This window comes from Rattus rattus, chromosome 2 (assembly GCF_011064425.1).
Source record: "Rattus rattus isolate New Zealand chromosome 2, Rrattus_CSIRO_v1, whole genome shotgun sequence".
In the NCBI taxonomy this organism is placed as follows: Eukaryota; Metazoa; Chordata; class Mammalia; order Rodentia; family Muridae; genus Rattus; species Rattus rattus.
Window position 1 is genome coordinate 196715982 of NC_046155.1, and position 13275 is coordinate 196729256.

Genomic DNA, 13275 nt, shown 5'->3' on the forward strand with positions numbered 1-13275 from the left:
TACATGAAATAATTATAATGAGTTACCTAATAAAGGAGGGTTTTTTGTGAGGATATATTTATTTTTTTAATATAGCCACCAGCCAAAACTAAAGAAGAAGTTAAAATCTAACTTTTGAAAGTATCATCAAAATATGTATTCATATGGACATTTTTTTATTTTTTGTTTAAATTGACTATGCCCTCCAAACTTACACAATGAGCACACGATACCTATTTAATGTGATTGAAATACTATCACATTTTAAAAAGTTTTGTGGGCATTTAAATTACTCAGTAAGTAAAGGTTCTTGTCCTTAAACCTGAGTTTGAGCCCCAGAGTCTACATGGTAGAGAAATCCTAATGTCCCAAGTTGTCCTCTGATCTCCACATTTCAGGTACCCCACAATTCTCCCAAAATGCACTAAATAAATAAATAAACAAACAAACAAATAGATGCATAAATAAATAAATAGATAATTTTGAAATTTACTGAAATAATGAAATAACCCAAAACTTAGAAGAGTGTCCACAATGATTTAGACAGAAAAGCATACAGAGAAATAGAGATTATAGTAGAAATAAAAGATCTTGAGTTGCGCGCTAGGATTGCTGCCATGCGGTGGGGCCGAACTCATCCTATAAATAAAATGATCACTTCCTGGAGTGACCGCCTACAGAACGCAGCAGAGGTGCCTGCTAACATGGATAAGCATGCCCTGAAAGGGTACCATCGAGAAGCCTATCACCGGGTGTTTGGGAACCGAAGTTTAGCCATGGAAAAAATTAAGTGTTTTGGGTTTAACATGGATTATACCCTGGCTGTGTACAAGTCTCCGGAATATGAATCCCTTGGCTTTGAGCTTACTGTGGAGAGATTAGTTTCCATCAGCTACCCTCAGGATAGCTCAACTTTGCATACGATTCTACATTCCCTACCAGAGGGCTCGTCTTTGACATACTCTATGGAAATCTCTTGAAAGTTGATGCCTATGGAAACCTCTTCGTTTGTGCACATGGATTTAACTTCATAAGAGGACCAGAAACTAGAGAGCAGTATCCAAATAAATTTATCCAATGAGATGATACTGAACGGTTTTACATTCTGAACACACTATTCGACCTTCCAGAGACCTACCTGTTGACCTGCCTAGTAGAACTTTTTACTAATTGTCCCAGATATATCAGTTGTGACACAGGATTTAAAGATTGGGACCTTTTCATGTCCTACTGGAGTATGTTCCAGGATGTAAGAGACGCAGTGGACTAGGTCCATTGCAAGGGTTTCCTTAATTCCTTAAGACAGTTGAAAATCTTGAGAAGTATCTAGTCAAAGATGGCAAGTTGCGGTTGCTTCTGAGCTGAATGAAGGAAGTGGGGAAAGTGTTTCTGGCCACTAACAGTGACTATAAATACACAGATAAAATCATGACTTACCTGTTTGATTTCCCACATGGCCCCAAGCCTGGGAGCTCCCATCGGCCGTGGCAGTCCTACTTTGATCTGATTTTGGTGGATGCACGGAAACCGCTCTTTTTTGGAGAAGGCACAATGTTGTGTCAGGTGGACACTAAAACCTGAAAACTGAAAATTGGAACCTACACGGTCCCCCTGCAGCATGGCATCGTCTACTCAGGAGGTTCATCTGATACAATCTGTGACCTGTTGGGAGCTAAGGGCAAAGACATTTTGTATATTGGAGATCACATTTTTGGAGACATTTTGAAGTCAAAGAAATGGCAAGGGTAGACATTGGTGATTCCCGAGCTTGCACAGGAGCTGGACGTCTGGGCTGACAAAAGTTCACTTTTTGACGAACTTCAAAGTTTGGATATTTTCTTGGCTGAACTCTACAAGCACCTGGACAGCTGCAGCAACAAGCACCCAGATATCAACTCCATCCAGAGACGGATCAAGAAAGTGACTCAAGACATGGACATGTGCTACAGGATGATGGGAAGCCTGTTCCGCAGTGGCTCCCGGCAGAAGCTCTTTGCCAGTCAAGTGATGCGGTACCCAGCGTCCTTCATCAGCCTGCTGTACTATCCATTCAGCTACCTCTTCAGAGCTGCCCATGTCTGGATGCCGCACGAATCAAGGTGGAGCACATACATGGATATCAATGAGATGGAGTTTCCTCCCGCCACCCGCAACCACACCTCAGGGGATTTCAAAGACACTGACTATATGCGACACTAGCTCACGAGGTCCATTAGTGAGGTCAAGCCTCCCAACCTCTTCCCACTGGCTCCCCAAGAGATTACACACTGCCACGATGACGATGATGATGAGGAAGAGGAAGAGCAGACTAAAAACCCTGAGCACCCATCAAGACTGACAGACTCATGGGGCAAAGGGTGGTCTTGTTTGGATTGTTTGGGAGGGTGGAAGGATTCCATCAGAAGCACGTTTGGAAAGTACGTTTCTGAAGGCTTTAAATAATTCTAATAGCTACTTCGGTTTTGTGTATCTGTATTCTCTGCAGATGGTTAAAAACTGCATAGGAAGAGCAGGTAAAGTCAGGTGGAATGCATGCAGACGGCACCACGTGGCTTGGGATGGTTTCTGTGCCTGTCGTCCGCGTGTCATCTGTATGCATGAAGGTAGTAAAGGGTTCAGAGCAGAGGGGCTGATGGGAAGAGGAGGCCCACAAATGTTGCGTACAAACTGTACCATTGCTCCAATCCGGCCTGGCCTGTGCGTCACACTGTTGCTCACCAGTGGAAAAATACACGCTTTCATTATCAAGTGTAGTCAGCCTCTGTTGAGGTCAAGTTCCCTTCCATTAGTTTTAGGGTTTCCTCGTCCCTGGCAAGGCTGGTGCTGTGCCTTTGTGGGTTTCCTTGCTGTAGGGCGATTCTAGACTGCGGGGATTTGAATTTGAGGCAAAAGTCCTCATCCTTGCTACATTTTTTAAAAGTTGGTAGCACAAATACTTTTTGTTACATAAAAACAATCATTTTGGGGAATGTAGCTGAAGAGTACAAAGAGCAAGTTCCCAGAACAGCAGCCACTGTTACAGCCAGAGCTGCCTTCAGCAGTGTGGCCTGCAGAAGCATCCTGCTCCCAGCTACAGAGATGGGAAGGCTCTACAGTGAATGGTACAGAGGGAATGAGTTCACTTGACTGGGAAATGACCTCTGGTTCTGAATAAAGCAGAAGCCTGTAAACATGAAGGCTGTGACTTCCAACAGCGGCCTAGTGTTACAGATCTTGCTCTAACTTTTGTTTGTTTTCTTCCATTCTTGGCCCTGGTCACTAGGGTATTGGCTGCTCTAGGACTCAGTAAAGTGTATGTCTAATGATGCCACTGGCCCTTGTGTAGTACAACTATCAACGGTCATAGCCATGGTCTTCAAATGGCTTTAGGGTTGGTATCAAAATTGCTAACTATATCTGTACCACTTTTAGTTAAAAACATGCTTATATGCACAGTGTTTCATAGGTATAAAGATTTTTTCACTGAAACAAAGAAATAAAAGATCCTTTAATATTTTATTATCATTGGATCATGCTAGTATTTTGGCATATAAATATTTTATCAAGATTAAAACATTTCTATGAGGAGAGAAAGAGGAACCCCACAAAATTCACAAGAAAGTTGTAAAAAACTTTTAATCCAGCAACATAGCTGCTCTGTAAAGGTATCATATCTAAGGCCTTCTAGATCTATGTTATCCATCTGGAATGCAGACATACACTGGAAAACAGTAAAATCTGGCTGGAATACAGACAGGTCTTTAGTTCATGCCTTTGATCCCTAACAATGAAAGTAAGGTTGGTTTGTAGAAGGAATCAGACATGTTTGAAAATGATGTCTAGTTGAGAGGCAGAAAAAATGATGAATCAGAGAAAGATATGACAGAATGAGTCAGAAATAGGTTCAACCAACTCACATGAAAGCAGCAGGGGAAAGAGAGACTACTTAAGAACAGAGAAAGGGAAAGAAGAATGAGTATGTTTACGGGCACCTTTACAGAGACAAGCTGCAAAGAGATCAAGCTAGACAGAGATGAAGACAGAATAAGTCAGAAACTGAGGAGCCAGAAGATTAGAACACATTGCCAAAGTTAATATGAGGCCAAGAAGAGCAATTCAGTCAGAAGTCAGAAGAAGCCAGAATCAATAAGTCAGCTTGGAGGATTAGATTGTACTGAGGCTAGAAGCTGTCAAGCCTAGGTCTAGGGATAGTTAGAGAAAGAAATGCTCTGAGATCAGCCTAAGCTGTGCATTTGGGTATGGCTCTCATCTTATCCCTTTATCTGATGAAATAAATGCTACATTTACAAGAAGTTATAAAGAATTCACAAGAGGGCCAAAAAGGTGGTTCAATAATAAAGCAATTGCTGAGCAACCATGAGGAATAAAGCTCTGGTCCCCGGCACCCATTCAAGACCCAGTGCTGCAGTGTATCTCTGTTACTGTAGCTCTCATCAGTGTATTGGAAGCAAAAAATTGGAGAATCTCTGGGAACTTGCATACACAGGGGCAAACAAGAGATTCTGTTTCAAACAAGGGAGAAAGTAAAGGACAAACGCCTGAAGGTATGTTCTGAATTCCATGTGTTATTTGGCATTTGCATAGTCTCACACGCAAACATGTGTATACATATACATGATTAAAATAAAATGAATTCACAAGGAAATTACACAACACTCCCAAGTACCCACCCTGTAGTTCTATAGGCAACAAACAATTACTGAAGGGAAGGAACACTCTTTGGTGGAGTTACCTAAAATGTGTGTGGAAAGCCCCAGAGATGCAGATTCTGTGAGTCATGACTCACAGTAGAATGAGGTCTGGAATGATACCTCTGCCAGAATAAAACATGCTTTGACATGTAACCTCTCATGCTACGTAAATTAAGTTATCAGTCCATTACATTAGACTTAGGTTGGATCGCTTATTTTTTCTGTTATTGGTACCCTACAAAGATTGGGTAGACATTTGGATTCACATATTTCCAGGAAAAGTAAAATAAAATAAAATAAAATAAAATCATCACCTAAACAGAGGCCAATAAGATCAAAGATAAGCTTTGGGAAACCAGATGCATGGTATAGAGTATTAGTGGTAAGAACTATTCCAACAGAGAAGAGTTCTAGGGTGGCTGGCTGCTTCCTCTGGTATGATAAGGCACATCACAAACACTAAATCTTCCCTAAAATAAGGTCTAGATAATCTGGAGCAACGTGAATTAAATAAGCCATATAATTTTATATGTCATTATGGACACCCAGTTTTTGCTGACTGAAGGAATAAAGGTTAGAAGACAAAACAAGCAAGTCGGAGATTACTGACAATACTGAATATGAAGAAAGTGGCCTTTGAAGCCTAGATACTAAGCTGGGCAGGACTGTTTTTACGTGAGACTTGAAAAGGTAATTCATTCAGAAGGGTCCATGGGGTGAGGGACTTCAGTGACTTTCCTGAACTCCAAGATAGAATGTGATCTTCATGAGGTAGATGTTCTGAAAAATCTGAATAGCGTGGGAGAGATTAGACTTAGAATAGCATGCAAATTAACTTCATGGAAAGAATGAAAAAAGAAAAAAGAAAGGAAAAAAAGAAGACCATAGGCCTTATTTAGGTCACTGGAGAGCAAATGTGGGCTATGTGTTGGGCAGGAGTTCTTGGTGGTTAAAACTGATGAAGAAAACTGACACAAATGCTTGTGAGTCATCACCTATGCTAACATGAGTCTAAGTCACACTGCTCCAGGCTCCTTAAGTAACCCTTCACCTATGCTTCTGAAGTAATACAGGTAAACTCATTAGTATGTGAATCTAGACTTGGGTGGAATCAATTCTTTGGATTATTCTTGGTGTCCTAATTATTTGTTCATATCTACTCCAAAAACAGGGATGACATGTGCCATGGGGACTTTACATTTCTGAGGGAGAAGGACATAAGAGGAGAAAGATGAAATGATTACCAGTATCAGAGCTCACTTGGAGTAGAAAGAATGGAGATTATTTTTTTAAATGATTATAGATTTAAAAATCTTTTTATGTTGAACAAATCGGCTCACTTTCTGTCTCATTTTCACTATATATGGTGCTTTACAGGATCCAAAAAACTCTACAAGAAAACTCATAGAACCTATTAACACATTCAGCAATGTAGACTACAAAATCAACATGCAAAAACCAATAGTCTTCCTATGCACCAAATAACAAAGATAACAACGAACTCAGGAATACAATCCTTTTCATAACAGCTTAAAAAATAAGATTAAATACCTGTGAATGAGCTGAAACAAGGAAGTGTTCTATGATGAAAAATTTGAAAAAAGAAACTGAAGAGACTAGAGGATGAAAAGATCTACAACATTAAAGATTAGCAGAAATATGAAAATGGCTATATTTTCAACTGTGATTTAATGATCTAATTCATTTCCCATCAAACATCCAATGGTATTCTTCATGGAAATAAAATAAAACTCACAGGGTAGCATGAAATGACCACAATTACCAAAACGAAGGAACAGGGCTGTATTATGACATCTGATTTCTGATTATATTTTAGAGTAATAGAAACACAAACAGCATTGTTCAGGAACAAAAACCAGCCAAATAGATCAGTGGAATAGAAAATGGGACTGGAAATAAACCCATGGCACATCTACCTGATTTCTTTCAAGGGAGTCTCATTGTTTAAACAAATAGTAGGATGATGAATGGCCTCTTTGACAAATGGTTGAAAAACTGGATTTCCACATGTAGAAAAAGGAAATTATGTCTCCTTCTACCTCACTCTACCAATATCAACTTGAAATGGATCAAAGATCTTAAGGAATTGTAGTAAGAATTTTGGTTTCTTTTAAAACACAGAAATATAAGAATGTTTTCATTTTAATCCCAGATGTGGGGTATGGGGCTGCTTCAGACTGTCCCCAGCAATGGACTATGATTTGCCTCATCCTCTAGCAGAGGCTTGGTTTTGACAGCGGCAGATAGTTTCTGTGAGTGTGTGATGTTTCAGTTCGGGGGACCCTTCAGAGAGCCCTGGCAAAAGGGAATGTTGGTTGACCAGTTGGTGATTAGATACTGATGGCTGCAGTGACTCAAGTAGTCCTGTATAAAGAGGTGAAAAGAGGAAATTAGATATTCTGATGGCAAAGATTAAGCTTGCCCCAAGGAACTCAATGCTCCAATTAGTAGGAAGTAGTTTAACTTATTGTCACCCCATTTCCCTCTGTCCTTTCTTTTTCTCTCCTAGTGTTAGGGAATCAAAAAGGCGGAAGAACAGGGATGGTGAAACAAAACCCACAAAACACACTGGATATGCCGCATGCCATTTAAAAGACGCCTGGGGAAAACACATCAACTTATAGACATAAAAAATAGACCAAAGAATTGGGAAACAGAAATATATAAAATGTATAACAAAGGGAACAACCCAGTAGAGAAAGTGTAAAAGAGAGAAAATCTGAGCTGGCTATACATCTGACAGGAGATATATTCAGATTATATAAACAAAATCCTAATTATCAAAAGAGCCAAGCATATCTAATATTAGCCATGTCAATGTTAGTCTGAATATACTAATGAAATAAAGAATAATTTTCAAGAGTACAAATAAATATATAAAAAATTATTCAATATTCTTGGGCATCAGAGAAAAGCAAATCAAAATTTGCTTATTGAAATTCTAACTCTTAAGTCAAAGTTGCCTAGGATCATACAATCAAATAGCAGCTGATGCTACTGAGGATGTAGGACTATGGGGATCCTAGAAACTGCTACTAGAATGTAAGCTAGTCCAGTCACAGTCAAAAACATTACCGAGTCTTCCCAAATAAACTAAAAACAGTCAAGAACAAATAAACATTTTTATGATCTTGCCTCTGAAAACAAGGAGGAGCAGGCATTTCAAGGTTGTCCTTTTGCTACCTACTGTGTTCAGTTCAGGACTAGGCAGGGATATAGAGACCTTGGAATTCAGAAATAAATCAGTCAGAAGAAATAGGAAAAGCCCAATGCAGAATCACCACACATGGAGTCACAGTGCTTCTGGGAACACATGGGGAGGGACTTAAATAAGCACACTGAAGAGATTTCTGTACATTCATGTTGTACATTTTAACTCAAAAGAACTGAAAATGTGTGTCTTTACAAAATTCTATGACCAGCACACACTGGAGAATGGTGGAAAGGCCCATTAAAAAGGGGATGAACTAAAATGCACAATACCATGGGCATTCACTGAAGGTGAGGTTCCAAGACAGTCTGCTGCCTTTCAGTTCACTTGAACATCGGCTGAATGGATGAAGCTGTACAGAAAAGATAAATAAAGTTATACCCCCCACACGAGTGTGTCATTAATTGGTGAGGTTGCAAGGATGGAGAGATGAACCTTTTAAAAGATAGGACTTAAGTCTCTGAGAGCATGGAGATCTGTGTGTTTGATTGATTATAAAAGTTATGTATTTACCAGAGTCTACCCAGTTGTCCAGGTAAAATTATGCCACCTATTGCATAAAGGTTGGTGCTGGATATCAAGATGCTCCTCAATCATACCCATAATTCCTCATTTCCTGGAAGCTGTCCTGTTTGTCTGCCATTACTTTATAACCATGCAGAGCACACATTTTGATGTATGTATTTATAGCATGCCCATAGTTATTACTCAAACACTGCAAGGCTAATATTTTTGTTTGTTTTGAACATCAAACTACTTTGACAGAATATTTTAGTATTTCAGAATACAGCCTTGATATAAATTTTCCCTCCTTTAATCTACATCCTAAGAGAAAGGTGACTGACTTGACACAAGGCTGGTATGAGAGCAATAACATCTGTTGTACAGTATTCATGAGAATAAAAAATACATCATGCTCAGAGCTTTAAATTGAAAACTAATGGGATATTTACTTGCAGTGTTTTCTGATGTTTCTTTCATTGTTTAAATAGCAGTGTGATTGCCAAGCCATGTCTTAAAAGTTTATACTTTTTGTGGAATTCACTTAAACTCAATTTCACAGTTGAATTGAAGCTCCAGTAGGAACTACTGGCAAAGTTGTTCATATAAAACTTCTGTGAATAATAGTTTTGTGGGGTTTTTTTTTTTGGATGAATCTGTTTTACTTTATCAATGCAATCATCTGTATATTTCCTCCTCTGGAGCTTTCAGATGATAAGCAGAAAGAAATTTCATTCTGACAGAATAAAAGAAACAAGAAGGGCCTGTTGGTAAACTTGAGAGTAGATGGTGGCTCTCATGAACAGGAAGCCACCAAAACAAAAAAATCATATAAATACTTCCCTTCAACCTTCCTTTCATAATGGATGGGAATAGTTGCAACACACACACACACACAAACACACACATACACACACACACAAACACACACATACACACGCACATGCACACACACATACACACATACACACACACACACGCACACGCACATAAACACAGATAGACACCCATACATATGCACACACAGACAAACATGCCCGTGTACAGATGGACACAGAGACACACACACGCACATGTGCAGACAGACAGACAGACACACACATATACCACATACATATAGACACATGAGTGTGGGTACACACAGAAGCAATTCTATGCACAGCAAATCACTGAATCCTATAAGAAGGCTAATATAAAGATTGTCTCCCTCAACTCTTTATAAAGCATAAAAAATGACTTATGAAGATTTCCTTCTGTTCTGTAAGTTTTCTCTTCACCCCACTGACTTCCACTTTCCTTTGCAACCCAAAAGCCTTTTAAGTCTGAGACAATTCCACAGCTCTTCTTGCTTTTGTTTAAGTGCTTTTGGGATTATGTATACAAAATGTCATCAGCTTTTGTGAAGATGTCCTCAAATTTTCTGTGTTCTCATCCAATAGTTTTTCTTTCCCAACTTAGGTTTTGCACTTAGTCTTTGACTTTGAGATGGTTTTCACATGATGTTTTATACACATATCATCCTGGCATTTTGATATCCAGTTTTTACCATACTATTCAGCGAAGGGGAAGCTTCTCTACAGTGTGCTCTTATGACATCTATGTGGACTTGTTTGTATGGTTTATTCTGGTCACTTGGTCTATATGTCAGCCTTTGTGTCATTTCCCTGCTGTTTTGGTTAATATTACTCTTCAGCACATTTTTAAATCAACTACCTATGATATCAATCTGGCAATTTTGTTGTTGTTTTATTAATTATGTGAAGAATGCTATTAACATTTTCTGGGGATAGCACCAAACTTCTAAGCATCTATAAAATATTAATACCTGGACTAGATATAGAAGTCAAAAAGATCTTAACAGAAATAAGGACTCTATTTACAATCAATAGATTTTTCTTTTTCTCTCTCAGAAGTCATACAAATTATAAACAAATATGAGAAAATGATCAATATCATGGGATATTAGAAAAGTTCACATAAAAACTACAGTAAGATGCCATTCTATCCCAGTTAGAATAGTTATCAGAGCCACCTAGAATAGTCATTCTGGTGAGTGGATGGGATGAGTGCAACTCATACACTCCATCATTACGAAAGCTATACAGAGGTGCCTTAAGCAGCTAAACCCAGCTCTGTCCCATAACCCAGCTCTATCCTATCAGATCCACTCCCAACTCTATGTCCTCCCAAATGAAAATAGCAGAGGAAATATATAACTGCCCTGCATGTTCATGCTAATATCCATTATTTTCAATTGTTCAGACGTGGAATCAAATATGAAAATAAGGAAATATTATTTATATTTATATAAATATGATATACATGTGTGTGTGTGTGTGTGTGTGTGTGTGTGTGTGTGTGATTCAACCACTAAGAGTAAGGCGTGTAACTGAGAGCAATGGTAATAGCATGCAATATTTGTTTGGGGGGTGTCTATGGGATCCTGCTGATGAACAGCTGAAAAAGAGGTAGTCCATCCTTGAAACTGGACTTTTTATTTGTTAGACTATCATGTCTGGGAGAGATCTTGTCAGCCCATTATAGAGTAACCCCTTTTAAATATGTATGTGTATGCATTTTAGACAGATTTTGCAGTAGTAGGCTAGTATATGTCATTTATTGGTATTTGTTCCTCCCCATACCTCTTCTGTTACCCTCCTAATCCTATCTCATTCAACCTTTCCACTTCTATCATTCTGCTTTCCCCTCCATGTCTCCTGTGTTCTGCCCTGATCTTTTGAAATCTCACATACTACATGGCCCCTCCTTAGTGTCCTAACTTCACTGAGTTCTTCAGTTTAAATACACATATAGGAAGCTTCAAATCTAGCATCAAGAAGCATCATAGGATGTTTGCCTTTCTGGGTCTGGGTTACCTCAGTATACTTTTCCTCAGTCTAATCCATTTACTTACAAACTTCATTTTTCTTCACAGCTGGATAATACTCCATTCTGTATATGCACACATGCTTATCATCCACGCATCAGTCATGAACAGTTTGAATGTTTTCATTTTTTGGCAATTGTGTATAAAGCAGCAACAAACATGGAAGGGTTTTCTCTATAGTAAAGTCAAGAGTCCTTTAAGGGTATATTCAGTAATGATATTACTGGACAATATGGTGGATCTATTTCTAACTTTTGGAGGTTAATTCCACAGGGATTTACTTAGTGTCTGCACCAGTTCGCATTTTCAGTTGTACTGGATAAGAATTCTCTTTCCTCACGTCCACACCAGCATTTGTTCTCACTCGGTATGTGAAGATACTGCATATCTGACTCATGAAACATGGAGAGATTAAGTTTTTAATGACCTGGAAGCTTCATCCCTACTAGTGAGCTTTTGTTGTTCTGGAAGGTTCTATGCACACTGAAGAAGGAAGGAAGGAATCACTAGCCTCACACATCTTGTGAATACCTCCCCCCACCCCAGCTGCAATCATGACCAAACCTGCACGATACGCCCACGGTGCTGTGAATGTTGTGGGAGTAACCAACCACTTTTTGATCGTTTTTAGAATCTGCTCCACATGATAAAGCTCATGCCTGGTTCTGTTAACTGGACTAAAAGCCAGTGCGTGATAAGGCCTTAAAAGAGAGCCTAATACTACCATTCTGCTAAATGAACCTAATTTTTAAAGCTCCCCCTAAATTTGTACCCATAGATTAATGCTCTTTCAACCCTGATCAGTGAAGCTTCTCCTTTCATTATTTAGAAGTTAATACAGAGACCCACAACTTCTCAATGTCTACAGAATGAGATACAGGAAGTAATAACCTTTTAATGGAGCATGAATACGATGGTCTTCTCCTTAAAATTCTGGGTCATCATAAGGGAGGTGTGGAAAGATTGTAAAAGCCAGAAGTAGAAGGTGTCTCATACATGGATTCACAGCATGTATGACTGCATGCATTCACCTGCAGAGGATGAAGACAGCACACATTTCAGTTTTGACAGAAGAGAGACTCGTGAAATTCTAGCCATAACTGAGGTGCTGTTGGCAATTGATGACTTCTAGAAGAAGGAAACAATTTTTCTCCAGGGAGGCAGTCCCTGAAAGGCTACCCATTCTCCAGTACATGGTCTTATACCAGTGCATATACAAAATCACAAAGAACATTTAGTGGGTTTAGAAAGAAAACAGAGGGGGTGGGGGTGGAGGACAGGGATGGAGAGAGGGGGAGGGGGAAGAAGGGAGGGAAGGATAAGAATGAGAGAGGGAACGAGAGAGTGTGAATCTTGGAGAGAAAAGTGCTGAGGCTATGGGAGGCAAAAAAGGAAGGAAATAAGAATTTATTTGAACAAAATGTTTTAAATACGCATGTGAAAGTCTCACAAAAATAAAAAGGAATGAAATCCTGAATGAAATATGCAGCAAAGTGGATGGAAAAAGTACGATTTCATGTTGAATAAAGTTGCTCAGGTACACAAGCTTAATAGCACATTCAGTTTCATATAGAAGATTAAAAATGTCAGCTTTGATGTAAAATTGGATTTACTAGGTTGGAGAGTGAGAATGTAGATAAAGAGAATGAAAGTTAGAGAAGAAACAATTTGTTTGATAACTATATCACAACTTATTACATATTCTATGATGAAGGTCCACAAGAGATCTGCTGGAAGTCTTCAAGTATGAAGGCACAGTAAGGAGAGGAAGTGACAAATTATTCTGACCTGTCCCTGAGTACTGTATACTTGTGTCACAGTGCCACGTTCTGTTTATTTAATATGTCAGTAAGTGTGTTAGTAAAAGCAGCTTTGCTAATCCCTGCAGTGTTGAAAATATCAAGAAAAGCTCTAGCCACAAAGTGACTTTATCACATAAAGAGGATCTCTGCCTGAAATACTGGATTGAGGTGTTAATTCCATAA

The 13275-nt window shown here is 39.0% G+C and overlaps 1 pseudogene; it reads left to right on the top strand.

Annotated features, from left to right (window-relative positions):
• The first annotated feature begins 620 nt into the window (after positions 1 to 620).
• Positions 621 to 2421, top strand: LOC116893521 (annotated as a pseudogene).
• Positions 2422 to 13275: the final 10854 nt, after the last annotated feature.